Genomic DNA, 14491 nt, shown 5'->3' on the forward strand with positions numbered 1-14491 from the left:
TCTACTATTAGCTCAGCAATGCAGCACCCTGGATCGAAGCTACTGAGTGGTAAGTAAATAAAATCTTAAAATAATACCAGGAATAACTTGAAATATAAATTTGACCCTGAAAAGCTCCTATTTAAGTCTGCATTAAGGAGTCGAGGAATAAATCCTTGCACCATATAGAATATTTTTGGCCCTTACATTTAGGGAAAGATTCCAAAGAGATTTTGGTGATAAAAATATCTAACAATACTTGTTGATCATCAACAACCTGTCCGTTCCCCCCATGCCGGCACAATATCTAATCCTGAAATAATCGTTGAGCCAAAAAACTCACCTTTACTTTCTCAACTTGCGCGGATCACATGGCGGGGGTATTCACAAACATCTTCAACCTCTCTTTACAACCATCTGAGGCCCCTATCTGCTTCAAGAAGATGACCATCATCCATGTATCCAACAAAAGCCAAGCAGCGTGCCTTAATGACTATCGTCCAGTGGCCCAGACGTCCAGCATCATGTACTGTTTCGAAAGGTTAATTATGGCACGAAACAACTCCAGCATCCCGGATTGCCTTGATCCAATACAGTTCACCTCCCACTGCAATAGGTCAACACCTCCATGGCCTTGCACTCTACGCTGGAACACCTAGATAACAAAGACGCCTACGTCAGACTCCTATTTATTGCCTACAGCTCAGCCTTCAACACCATTATTACTACGAAACTCAACTCCAAACTCCGTGGCCTTGGCCTCGGCTACTCTCTCTGCGACTGGTTCCTGAACTTTCTAACTCACAGGCCACAATCAGTAAGGATAGGCAACAAAACCTCATCCACGATCATCCTCATCATCGGTGCCCTACAAGGCTGTGTCCTCAGCCCCCTACTATGCTCCTTATACACCTATGACTGTGTGGCCAAATTCCCCTCCAACTCGATTTTCAGACTGGCTGATGACACCACAGGAGTGGGTCGGATTTCAAACAATGACAAGACCGAGTACATGAATAAGATAGAGAATCCGGTGAACTGGTGCGACGTCAATAATCTCTCCATCAATTTCAACAAAACGAACGAGATTGACATCGACTACAGTAAGCGTAGAGGAGGACAAGCCCTGTCTACATGAACGGGAGTGAAGTAGAAATGGTCGAGAGCTTCAAGTTTTTAGGTTTCCAGATCATCAACAACCTGTCCGTTCCCCCCATGCCGACATGATAGTTAAGAAAGCCCACCAATGACTAAGGAAATTTGGCATGTCATTCTCTTAAGCTACTTTGATCTTAAAGCAGTTGGGAGGGGTGGTGGGTGGGGGGGGGGGGATTCAACCCAGGCCAATTTAAAAAGATCAACTTTAATTCACTCCCAGTGAGTTCTCCAGTGAGCCAGAGAAGACACAGCCAGAGTGAGACACAGTAAAGAGTGAGTTTGGGAATTTGAGGCGAGGTGGGAATTCGGAGCTGGGTTGGGAGGAGTTGCTTTTTATCCCTGGTAAATGACTGGTAAGTAGTTTTTCTTTTAATTTGTACATTTATTTAAGTATTTATTTCGCCTTTCGTTTTTTGTGAATTGTAGTTGTATCAGTTAAACTCCGGTTTAAGACATGGCAGGAGATCCCAGACCCATAACATGCTCCTAGTGTGCGACGTGGTAGCTCAGGGTCACATGCACTGTCCCTGGCTCCTTCACGTGCAAGAAGTGTGTCCACTTGTAGCTCCTGCTAGACCGTGTGATGCCTCTGGAGCTGCGGATGGACTCAATTTGGATCATACGCGATGCAGAGGATGGCGTGGATTGCACGTTTAGCGAGTTGGTCACACCACAGGTGGAAGTTACTGAGGCAGATAGTAAATGGGTGACTAAAAGACAGAGAAAGAGTAGGAAGGCAGTGCAGGTGTCCCCTGCGATCATCTCCCTGCAAAACGTTGGATACTGTTGAGGGATATGGCTCGCCAATGGAAAGCAGCTGCAGCCCCGTTCATGGCACCATGGCTGGGTCTGCTGCTCAGCTGGGCAGGAAGAAGAATGGCAGGGCTATAGTGAGAGGGGACTCAATCGTAAGGGGAATAGACAGGCGGTTCTGCGGACGCAATCGGGACTCCAGGATCCAGGATGGTATTTTTCCATCCAATGGTCAAGGATGTCTCGGAGCGGTTGCAGGACATCCTGGGGGTGGGGGTGGGGGGGGGCATTGAACAGCCAGCTGTCGTGGTGCATCGACACCAAAGACATACGTAAAAAACAGGATGAGGTCCTACAAGCTGAATTCAAGGAGTTATCAGTTAAACTAAACAGTTGGACCTCAAAGGTAGTAATGTCACGATTGCTACCAATGACACGAGCAAGTCAGAATAGGAATGTCAGGAAAGATGGGATGAATGCGTTGCTCGAGAGGTGGTGCAAGGGGGAGGGATTCAAATTCCTGGGCCATTGGAACCGGTTCTGGGGGAGGTGGGACCTGTACAAACCGGACGGCCTGCACCTGGGCAGGACTGGAACCGATACCCTAGGGAGGGTGTTTGCTAGATCTGTTGGAGAGGATTTAAACTAATGTGGCAGGGTGATGGGATCCGATGTAGGAAGGCGGAGAGAAGTAAAATGGGGGAGAAAAAAAAGCTGTACGGGGGAAAGTGTAAAGCAGAGAAGCCATAGAACATAGAACATAGAAACATTCAGCACAGAAAATACCCTTCGGCCCACGATGTTGTACCAAATCTTTATCCTAGATTAATCATAGTATATCATAGAATTTACAGTGCAGAAGTAGGCCATTCGGCCCATCGAGTCTGCACCGGCTCTTGGAAAGAACACCCTACCCAAGGTCAACACCTCCACCCTATCCCCATAACCCAGTAACCCCACCCAACACTAAGGACAATTTTGGACACTAAGATGGCCAATCCACCTAACGTGCACATCTTTGGACTGTGGGAGGAAACCGGAGCACCCGGAGGAAACCCACGCACACACGGGGAGGATGTGCAGACTCGGCACAGCCAGTGACCCAATCGAACCTGGGACCCTGGAGCTGTGAAGCAATTGTGCTATCCACAATGTTATCGTGCTGCCCTTAAGAACAAATTAATCTACACTATCATTCTACCGTAATCCATGTACCTAGCCAATAGCCGCTTGAATGTCCCTAATCTTTCCGACTCTACTACTTCCACAGGCAGTGCATTCCATGCCCCCATTACTCTTTGGGTAAAGAACTTACCTCTGACATCCCCCCTATATCTTCCACCATTCACCTTAAATTTATGGCCCCTTGTAATGGTTTGTTCCACCCGCGGAAAAAGTCTCTGACTGTCTACTCTATCTATTCCCCTGATCATCTTATAAACATCCATCAAGTCGCCCTTCATCCTTCTCCGTTCTAATGAGAAAAGGCGTAGCACCCTCAGCCTTTCCTCGCAAGACCTACTCTCCATTCCAGGCAGCATCCTGGTAAATCTTCTTTGCACCTTTTCCAAAGCTTCCACATCCTTTCTAAAATTAGGCGACCAGAACTGTACACATTACTCCAAATGTAGCCGTACCAAGGTTTTGTACAGCTCCATCATAACCTCACGGCTCTTAAATTCAATCCCTCTGTTAATGAACGTGAGCACACAATAGGCCTTTTCACAGCTCTATCCACTTGAGTGGCAACTTTCAAAGATGTATGAACATAGACCACACGATCTCTCTGCTCCTCCACATTGCCAAGAACCCTACCGTTCACGCTGTATTCTGCATTCATATTTCTCTTTCCAAAATGGACAAAACATAGAACATAGAAAATACAGTACAGAACAGGCCCTTCGGCCCACGATGTTGTGCCGAAGCTTTGTCCTAGTTTAATAATAGATTATCATTGAATTTACAGTGCAGAAGGAGGCCATTCGGCCCATTGAGTCTGCACCGGCTCATGGAAAGAGCACCCTACCCAAACTCAACAACTCCACCCAACACCAAGGGCAATTTTGGACACTCAGGGCAATTTACCATGGCCAATCCACTGAACCTGCACATCTTTGGACTGTGGGAGGAAACCGGAGCACCCGGAGGAAACCCACGCAGACGCGGGGAGGACGTGCAGACTCAGCACAGACAGTGACCCAAGCCGGAATCGAACCTGGGACCCTGGAGCTGTGAAGCAATTGTGCTATGCACAATGCTACCGTGCTGCCCTTAAGAACAAATAAATCTACATTATATCATTTTACCGTAATCCATGTACCTATCCAATAGCTGCTTGAAGGTCCCTAATGTTTCCGACTCAACTACTTCCACAGTGTTCCCTTCCCCATTGCCTCATTACACGCTTTGGCGTCCTGAATATCGGCTACCTTAGTTGCTGGACTACAAATCCGGTTCCCATTCCCCTGCCAAATTAGTTTAAACCCTCCCGAAGAGTACTAGAAAACCTCCCTCCCAGGATATTGGTGCCCCTCTGGTTCAGATGCAACCCGTCCTGCTTTTACAGGTCCCACCTTCCCCAGAATGCGCTCCAATTATCCAAATACCTGAAGCCCTCCCTCCTACACCATTCCTGCAGCCACGTGTTCAACTGCACTCTCTCCCTATTCCTAGCCTGGCTATCACGTGGCACCGGCAACAAACCAGAGATGACAACTCTGTCTGTCCTGGCTTTTAACTTCCAGCCTAACTCCCTAAACTTGTTTATTACCTCCACACCCCTTTTCCTACCTATTTCGTTGGTACCAATGTGCACCACGACTTCTGGCTACTCCCCCTCCCCCTTAAGGATCCAGAAGAGACGATCCGAGACATCCCTGGCCCTGGCACCCGGGAGGCAACATGCCTTCCGGGCGTCTCGCTGGCGACCACAGAATCTCCTATCCATTCCCTAACCATTGAATCTCCGACAACTATTACTTTTCTATTCTCCCCCCTTCCCTTCTGTGCCCCAGAGCCAGACTCAGTGCCAGAGACCTGGCCGCTAGTACCTTCCCCCGGTAGGTCATCCCCCCAACAGCGTCCAAAACGGTATACTTGTTTTGAAGGGGAACGGCCACGAGGTATCCCTGCACTGTCTGTCTGTTTGTTTTTTTCCACCTGACTGTAACCTAGCTATTCTTGTCCTGTATCTTGGGTGTGGTTACATAGAACATAGAACATAGAAAATACAGCACAGAACAGGCCCTTCGGCCCACGATGTTGTGCCGAACCTTTGTCCTAGATTAATCATAGATTATCATTGAACTTACAGTGCAGAAGGAGGCCACCCGGCCCCCCGAGTCTGCACCGGCTCCCAGAAAGAGCACCCAACCCAAACTCAACACCTCCACCCAACACCAAGGGCAATTTTGGACATTAAGGGCAATTTATCATTGGCCAATTCACCTAACCTGCACATCTTTGGACTGTGGGTGGAAACCGGAGCACCCGGATGAAACCCACGCAGACACGGGGAGGACGTGCAGACTCCGCACAGACAGTGACCCAAGCCAGAATCGATCCTGGGACCCTGGAGCTATGAAGCATTGTGCTATCCACAATGCTACCATGCTGCCCTTAAGAACAAATAAATCTACACTATATCATTTTACCGTAATCCATGTACCTATCCAATAGCTGCTTGAAGGTCCCTAATGTTTCCGGCTCAACTACTTCCACAGGCAGTGCATTCCATGCCCCCACTACTCTCTGGGTAAAGAACCTACCTCTGATATCCCTCATATATCTTCCACCTTTCACCTTAAATTTATGTCCCCTTGTAATGGTTTGTTCCACCCGGGGAAAAAGTCTCTGACTGTCTACTCTATCTATTCCCCTGATCATCTTATAAACCTCTATCAAGTCGCCCCTCAGCCTTCTCCGTTCTAATGAGAAAAGGCCTAGCACCCTCAACCTTTCCTCGTAAGACCTACTCTCCATTCCAGGCAACATCCTGGTAAATCTTCTTTGCACCTTTTGCAAAGCTTCCACATCCTTCCTAAAATGAGGCGACCAGAACTCTTAAATTCAATCCCTCTGTTAATGAACGCGAGCACACCATAGGCCTTCTTCACAGCTCTATCCACTTGAGTGGCAACTTTCAAAGATGTATGAACATAGACCCTAAGATCTCTCTGCTCCTCCACATTGCCAAGAACTCTACCGTTAACCCTGTATTCCACATTCATATTTGGCCTTCCAAAATGGACAACCTCACACTTTTCAGGGTTAAACTCCATCTGCCACTTCTCTGCCCAGCTCTGCATCCTATCTATGTCTCTTTTCAGCCGACAACAGCCCTCCTCACTATCCACAACTCCACCAATCTTCGTATCGTCTGGAAATTTACTGACCCACCCTTCAACTCCCTCATCCAAGTCATTAATGAAAATCACAAACAGCAGAGGACCCAGAACTGATCCCTACGGTACGCCACTGGTAACTGGGATCCAGGCTGAATATTTACCATCCACCACCACTCTCTGACGTCTATCGGTTAGCCAGTTCGTTATGCAAAAGGCCAAATTTCCCACTATCCCATGCCTCCTTACATTCTGCATCAGCCTACCATGGGGAACCTTATCAAATGCCTTTCTGAAATCCATGTACATTACATCCATTGTTTTACCTTCATCCACATGCTTGGTCACCTCCTCAAAGAATTAAATAACACTTGTAAGGCAAGACTTACCCCTCTCAAATCCGTGCTGACTATCCCTAATCAAGCAGTGAGTTTCGTGATGCTCAGAAATCCTATCCCTCAGTACCCTTTCCATTACTTTGCCTACCACCGAAGTAAGATTAACTGGCCTGTAATTCCCAGGGTTATCCCTTTTTTGAACAGGGGCACGACATTCGCCACTCTCCAATCCCCTGGTACCACCCCTGTTGACAATAAGGAGGAAAGGATAATTGCCAACGGCTCTGTAATTTCATCTCCTGCTTCCCATAGAATCCTTGGATATATCCCGTCAGGCCCGGGGGACTTGTCTATCCTCAAGTTTTTCAAAATGCCCAACACATCTTCCTTTCTAACAAGTATTTCCTAAAGCTTACCAGCCTGTTTCAAAATGTGCTGCTGGCTTGCCTTTGTCTGCTTTCAAAGCCAGCGATTTAGCCCTGTGCTAAACAGACAGAGGGCGTTCGTGCCAGAGAGGGTTTGAGACAGACAGAGAGGGTTTGACACAGACAAAGAGGGTTTGAGACAGTCTGAGAGGGTTTGAGATAGAGAGGATTTGAGACAGAGATAGCTTGAGACAGAGAAGATTTGGGACAGGCAGAGAGGTTTTGAGATAGACAGAGAGGGTTTGAGACCGAGAGCGATTGAGACAGACAGAGAGGTTCTGAGATAGGCAGAGAAGGTTTGAGGCAGAGAGGGTTTGAGAGCGACTGTGAGGGTTCGAGACAGAGAGGGTTTGTGACAGAGATGGTTTGAGGCAGAGAGGGTCTGAGACATACAGAGTCGGTTTGAGACAGGCAGAGAGGGTTTGGGACAGGGAAGGTTTGAGATAGAGGTTTTGAGACAGACAAAAAGGTTTGAGACAGGCAGAGGGTGTTTGAGACAGACAAAAATGGTTTGAGACAGAGAGGGTTTGAGACAGAGAAGGTTTGAGACAGAGAGGATTTGAGACAGAGAGGGTGTGAGACAGAGAGAGAGGGTTTGAGACGTACAGAGAGGGTTTCGAGACAGACATAAAGGTTTTGAGACAGGCAGGGAGGGTTTGGGACAAGGAGGGTGTGAGACAGAGTTTTTGAGACAGACAGAGAGGGATTGAGACGGACAGAGAGGGTTTGAGAGACAGAGAGTGTTTGAGACAGAGGGGGCTTGAGACAGAGAGGGTTTGATACAGACATATAGGATGTCAGACAGACAGAGAGGGTTTGAGACAGATAAAGAGGATTTGAGACAGACAAAGACGGTTCGAGACAGACAGAAATGGTTTGAGACAGACAGAGAGGTTATGAGACAGACAGGCTTTGAGACAGAGAGCGTTTGAGACAGACAGAAAGGGTTTGAGACAGAGCGTGTTTGAGACAGAGAGTGTTCGAGACAGAGCGCATTCGAGACAGTGAGGGTTTCCGACAGACAGAGAGGGTTTGAGACTGGCAGAGAGGGTTCGAGACAGACAGAGAGGGTTTGAGAGAGCCAGAGAGCGTTTGACACGGACAGAGGGGTTTGTGACAGAGAGCGTTTGAGTCAGAGAGGGTTTGAGACAGGCAGAGAAGGTTTGAGACAGACTGATAGGGTTTGAGACAGAGAGAGTTTGAGACAAGCAGAGAGGGTTTGAGAGAGACAACGTTTGAGACAGACAGAGAGGTTCTGAGACAGAGAGAGATTGTTTGAGACTGAGAGGGTTTGAGACACAGAGAGTTTGAGACAGACAGAGAGGTTCTGAGATAGACCAAGATAGTTTGAGCCAGAGAGAGAGGTTTTCAGGCAGAGAGGATTTGTGACAGAGAGGGTTTAAGACAGACAGAGATGGTTTGAGTCAGACAGAGAGTATTTGAGACAGACAGAGAGGGTTTGAGATAGACAGAGAGGGTTTGTGACAGAGAGGGTTTGAGACAGACCGTGTTCGAGACAGAGAGGGTTTGAGTCAGACAGAGAAGGTTTCTGACAGAGAGCGTTTGAGTCAGAGAGGGTTTGAGACAGACAGAGAAGGTTTGAGACAGACAGATAGGGTTTGAGATAGACAGAGAGTGTTTGAGACGGAGAGAAAGGGTTTGAGACAGAGTTGGCTTGAGAAGGAGAGGGTTTGAGACAGAAAGGGTTTGAGACAGAGAGGGCTTGAGACAGAGAGGGCGTGAGACAGAGGGAGAGGGTTTGAGACAGACTGAGAGGGTTTGAGACAGACATAGACGTTTTGCGACCGGCAGTGAGGGTTTGCGACAGGGAGGGTTTGAGACAGATGTTTTGAAGCAGACAGAGGGAATGAGACGGACAGAGAGGGTTTCAGAGACAGGGGTGGTTTGAGACAGAGCGGCCTTGAAACAGAGAGGGTCTGGGACGGAGAGTGTTTAAGACAGAGAGGGTTTGAGACAGAGGGGGTTTGACACAGAGCGGGTCTGAGAAGAGATGGTTTGACACAGAGCGGGTTTGAGACAAGCAGAGAGGGTTTGAGAGAGACAGCCTTTGAGACAGACAGAGAGGTTCTGAGACAGAGAGAGATGGATTGAGGCAGACAGAGAGGATTTGAGGCAAACATAGAGGGTTTCGGACAGACAGAGAGGGTTTGGGACAGAGAGGGATTGAGACAGACAGAGTGGGTTTGAGACAGACAGAAAGGGTTTGAGACAGAGAGGGTTTGAGACAGAGAGGGTTTGAGACAGAGAGGGTTTGAGACAGAGAGGGTTTGAGACAGAGAGGGTTTGTGACAGAGTGGGTTTGAGACAAAGAGGGTTTGAGACAGACATAGAGGGTTTGAGACAGAGACTGTTTGAGACAGAGTTTTTGAGACAAACAGAGGGATTGTGAGATCGGCAGGGAATATTTGAGACAGAGAGAGAGGGTTTGAGACAGACTGAGAGGGTTTGAGACAGTCATAGAGGTTTTGCGACCGGCAGAGAGGGTTTGTGACAGGGAGAGTTTGAGACAGATGTTTTGAAACAGACAGAGAGGGATTGAAACGGACAGAGAGGGTTTCAGAGACAGAGATGGTTTGAGGCAGAGCGGCCTTGAAACAGAGAGGGTCGGAGACGGAGCGTGTTTGACACAGAGAGGGTTTGAGACAAGCAGAGAGGGTTTGAGAGAGACAGCGTTTCAGACAGACAGAGAGGTTCTGAGACAGAGAGAGATTGTTTGAGACAGAGAGTTTTTGAGACACAGAGGGTTTGAGTCAGACCGAGAGGGTTTGAGACAGAGAGGGTTTGAGACAGAGAGCATGTGAGACAGACAGAGAGGTTCTGAGATAGGCCAAGATTTTTTGAGACAGAGAGAGAGGTTTTGAGACAGTGACGATTTGAGACAGAGGGTTTAAGACAGACAGAGATGGTTTGAGACAGACAGAGAGTATTTGAGACAGACAGCGAGGGCTTGAGAGAGACAGAGAGGGTTTGAGACAGAGAGCGTTTGAGTTAGACAGAGAGGGTTTGAGACAGAGCGGGTTTGAGACAGACCTCGTTCGAGACAGAGGGTTTGAGACAGAGAGCATGTGAGACAGACAGAGAGGTTCTGACATAGGCCAAGATTTTTTGTTACAGAGAGAGAGGTTTTGAGACAGAGTGGATTTGAGACAGAGAGGGTTTAAGACAGACAGAGATGGTCTGAGACAGACAGAGAGTATTTGAGACAGACAGCGAGGGCTTGAGAGAGACAGAGGGGTCTTGAGACAGAGAGCGTTTGAGTTAGACAGAGAGGGTTTGAGACAGAGAGGGTTTGAGACAGACCGCGTTCGAGACAGAGCGGGTTTGAGACAGAAAGAGCGGGTTTGAAACAGAGCGAAGGGTTTGAGACAGACAGAGAGGGTATGGGACCGAGAGGTTTTGAGATAGTGAGGGTTTGAGACAGAGAGGGTTTGAGACAGAGTGGGTTTGAGACAGAGAGAGAGGGATTGAGGCAGACAGAGCGGATTTGAGACAAACATAGACGGTTTCGGACAGACAGAGAGGGTTTGGGACAGAGAGTGTTTGAGACAGACAGAGTGGGTTTGAGACAGACAGAAAGGGTTTGAGACAGAGATGGTTTTAGGCAGAGAGGGTTTGAGACAGAGAAGGTTTGAGACAGAGAGGGTTTGAGGCAGAGAGGGTTTGAGACAGAGAGTGTTTGAGACCAAGTTTTTGAGACAGACAGAGATGGATTGTGAGATCGGCAGGGAATGTTTGAGACAGAGAAAGAGGGTTTGAGACAGAGATGGTTTGAGACAGAGAGGGTTTGAGACAGACAGAGATGGTTTCAGACAGAGAGTGTTTGAGACAGAGTTTTTGAGACAGACAGAGAGGGATAGTGAGATCGGCAGGGAATGTTTGAGACAGAGAGGGTTTGAGACAGAGATGTTTTGAGACAGAGAGGGTTCAAGAAAGACAGAGAGGGTTTGAGACAGACAGAGAGTATTTGATACAGGCATAGAGGGCTTGCAAGAGACAGAGAGGGTTTGAGAAACAGAGGGGGTTTGAGAGAGAGAGGGTTTGAGAAAGAGAGGGTTTGAAACAGAGAGGGTTTGTGACAGACAGAGAGGGTTTGAGACAGATAGGGTTTGAGACAGATAGCGTTTGAGACAGAGAAGGTTTGAGACAGACAGAGGGGGGTTTGCGACAGACAGAGAGGGTTTGAGAGAGACACAGAGGGTTTGACACAGACAAAGCGGTTTGTGACAGAGAGCGTTTGAGTCAGAGAGGGTTTGAGACAGAGAGGGTTTGAGCAAGAGTGGGCATCAGACAGAGAGAGTGGGATTGAGGCAGACAGAGAGGGTTTGAGAGAAAGACATAGAGGGTTTGAGACAGAGAGGTTTTGAGACAGAGAGGGTTTGAGACAGAGAGTGTTCGAGACAGCGAGGGTTTGAGACAGACAGAGCGGGGTTGAGACAGACAGAGGGTTAGAGACCGATAGAGGGGATTAGAGACAGACAGAAAAAGATGAGAGTGACAAAGAGGCTTTCAAACAGACAGAGGGGGTCTGTGACAGAGAGCGTTAGAGACAGAGAGGGTTTGAGACAGAGAGGTTTTGAGACAGACAGAGAATGATTGACACGGACAGAGAGGGTTTGAGACAGAGAGATTTTGAGGCAGAGAGGGTTTGAGATAGAGAGGATTTGAGACAGAGAGGGTTTGAGACAGAAAGGGTTTGAGACAGAGAAAATTTGAGACAAAGAGGGTTCGAGACAGAGAGAGAGGGCTTGAGGCAGACAGGGAGGGTTTGAGACAGACAGAGGGTTAGAGACCGATAGAGGGCATTAGAGACAGACAGATAGAGATGAGAGAGACAGAGAGGGTTTCAAACAGACAGAGAGTGTTTGAGACAGAGTGGGTTTAAGATAGAGAGGGTGTGAGACATATCGGGTTTGAGACAAAGAGGTTTTGAGACAGATAGTGACGGTTTGAGATAGACAGAGAGGGTTTGACACAGACAGAGAGTGGTTGAGACCCAGAGAGAGACTTTGAGATAGAAAGGATTTGAGACAGAGATGGTTTGAGACATAGAGGGTTTGAGGCGGAAAGGGTTTGAGACAGAGAGGGCTTGAGCCACAGTGGGTTTGAGACAGAGGGAGATGGATTGAGGCAGACAGAGATGGCTTGAGACAGACATAGAGGGTTTGAGACAGACAGAGAGGGTTAGGGACAGAGAGGGTTTGAGACAGACAGAGAGGTTTTGAGAAAGACAGAAAGGGTTTGAGACAGAGAGGGTTTGACACAGAGAGGATTTGAGACAGAGAGGGCTTTGAGACAGACAGAGGAGAGGGTTTTGGACAGGGCGGGATTGAGACAGAGGTTTTGGGACAGAAGGAGAGGGATTAAGACGGACAGAGAGGGTTTGAGAGACAAAGAGGGTTAGAGACAGAGAGGGGTTGAGACAGAGAGGGTTTAAGTCAGGGAACGTTTGAAACAGAGAGAGAGGGTTTGAGGCAGACAGAGTGGGTTTGAGACTACATAGAGGGTTTGAGACAGACAGAGAGTGTTTAGACCCAGAGGGTTTGAGACAGAGGTTTTGAGAAAGACAGATAAGGACTGGAGGATAGCAAATGTGGTCCCTTTGTTCAAAAAGGGGAGCAGAGACAACCCCGGCAATTATAGACCGGTGAGCCTCACGTCTGTAGTGGGTAAAGTCTTGGAGGGGATTATAAGAGACAAGATTTATAATCATCTAGATGGAATAATATGATCAGGGATAGTCAGCATGGCTTTGTGAAGGGTAGGTCATGCCTCACAAACCTTATCGAGTTCTTTCAGAAGCTGACTGAACAGGTAGACGAGGGTAGAGCAGCTGATGTGGTTATATGGATTTCAGGAAAGCGTTTGATAAGGTTCCCCACGGTAGGCTATTGCAGAAAATACTGAGGGAAGGGATTGAGGGTGATTTAGAGATGTGGATCATACATTGGCTAGCTGAAAGAAGACAGAGGGTGGTGGTTGATGGGAAATGTTCAGAATGGAGTTCAGTTACAAGTGGCGTACCACAAGGATCTGTTCTGGGGCCGCTGCTGTTTGTCATTTTTATCAATGACCTAGAGGAAGGCGCAGAAGGGTGGGTGAGTAAATTTGCAGACAACACTGAAGTCGGTGGTGTTGTCGACAGTGTGGAAGGATGTAGCAGGTTACAGAGGGACATAGATAAGCTGCAGAGCTGGGCTGAGAGGTGGCAAATGGAGTTTAATGTAGAGAAGTGTGAGGTGATTCACTTTGGAAGGAATAACAGGAATGCGGAATATTTGGCTAATGGTAAAGTTCTTGGAAGTGTGGATGAGCAGAGGGATCTAGGTGTCCATGTACATAGATCCCTGAAAGTTGCCACCCAGGTTGATAGGGTTGTGAAGAAGGCCTATGGAGTGTTGGCCTTTATTGGTCGAGGGATTGAGTTCCGGAGTCAGGAGGTCATGTTGCAGCTGTACAGAACTCTGGTACGGCCGCATTTGGAGTATTGCGTACAGTTCTGGTCACCGCATTATAGGAAGGACGTGGAGGCTTTGGAGAGGGTGCAGAGGAGATTTACCAGGATGTTGCCTGGTATGGAGGGAAAATCTTATGAGGAAAGGCTGATGGGCTTGAGGTTGTTTTCGTTGGAGAGAAGAAGGTTAAGAGGAGACTTAATAGAGGCATACAAAATGATCAGGGGGTTAGATAGGGTGGACAGTGAGAGCCTTCTCCCGCAGATGGAAATGGCTGGCACGAGGGGACATAGCTTTAAACTGAGGGGTAATAGATATAGGACAGAGGTCAGAGGTAGGTTCTTTACGCAAAGAGTAGTGAGGCCGTGGAATGCCCTACCTGCGACAGTAGTGAACTCGCCAACATTGAGGGCATTTAAAAGTTTATTGGATAAACATATGGATAATAATGGCATAGTGTAGGTTAGATGGCTTTTGTTTCGTTGCCACATCGTGGGCCGAAGGGCCTGTACTGCGCAGTATCGTTCTATGTTCTATGTTCTATGTTCAAGCCCCCTCTGTCTATCTCAAACCCTCTCTGTCTCGAACTATCTCTGTCTCAAACCCTCTCTCTTTGTCTCGCTGTATCGTTCTATGTTCTAAGGATTGAGACGGACAGAGAGGGTTTGAGAGACAGAGAGTGTTTGAGACATAGAGGTTTTGAGACAGAGAGGGTTTGAGACAGACAGAGAGGGGTTGAGACAGACAGAGAGGGTTTGAGACCGATAGAGGGGGTTTGAGACAGACAGATAGGGATCACAGAAACAGAGATGGTTTCACACAGACAGAGGGGGTTTGTGACAGAGAGCGTTTGAGACAGAGAGGGTTTGAGACATAGAGGGTTTGAGACAGACAGAGAGTGCTTGGGACGGACAGAGAGGGTTTGAGAGACAGAGAGTGTTTGAGACAGAGAGATTTTGAGGCAGAGAGGGTTTGAGATAGAGAGGATTTGAGAGAGAGAGGGTTTGAGATAGAGAGGGTTT

General features: G+C 47.9%; 1 long non-coding RNA gene across 1 annotated transcript in view; it reads left to right on the forward strand.

The window, feature by feature from the left end:
- The first annotated feature begins 1475 nt into the window (after positions 1–1475).
- Positions 1476–14491, forward strand: part of LOC140397047 (uncharacterized) — a 69279-nt gene continuing 56263 nt past the window's right edge. Inside the window, exon 1 of the long non-coding RNA XR_011936678.1 lies at positions 1476–1490. This is a non-coding gene — a long non-coding RNA (uncharacterized lncRNA). The remainder of the gene's footprint in view (positions 1491–14491) is intronic.

Source organism: Scyliorhinus torazame, chromosome 20 (assembly GCF_047496885.1).
Source record: "Scyliorhinus torazame isolate Kashiwa2021f chromosome 20, sScyTor2.1, whole genome shotgun sequence".
Classification (NCBI taxonomy): Eukaryota; Metazoa; Chordata; class Chondrichthyes; order Carcharhiniformes; family Scyliorhinidae; genus Scyliorhinus; species Scyliorhinus torazame.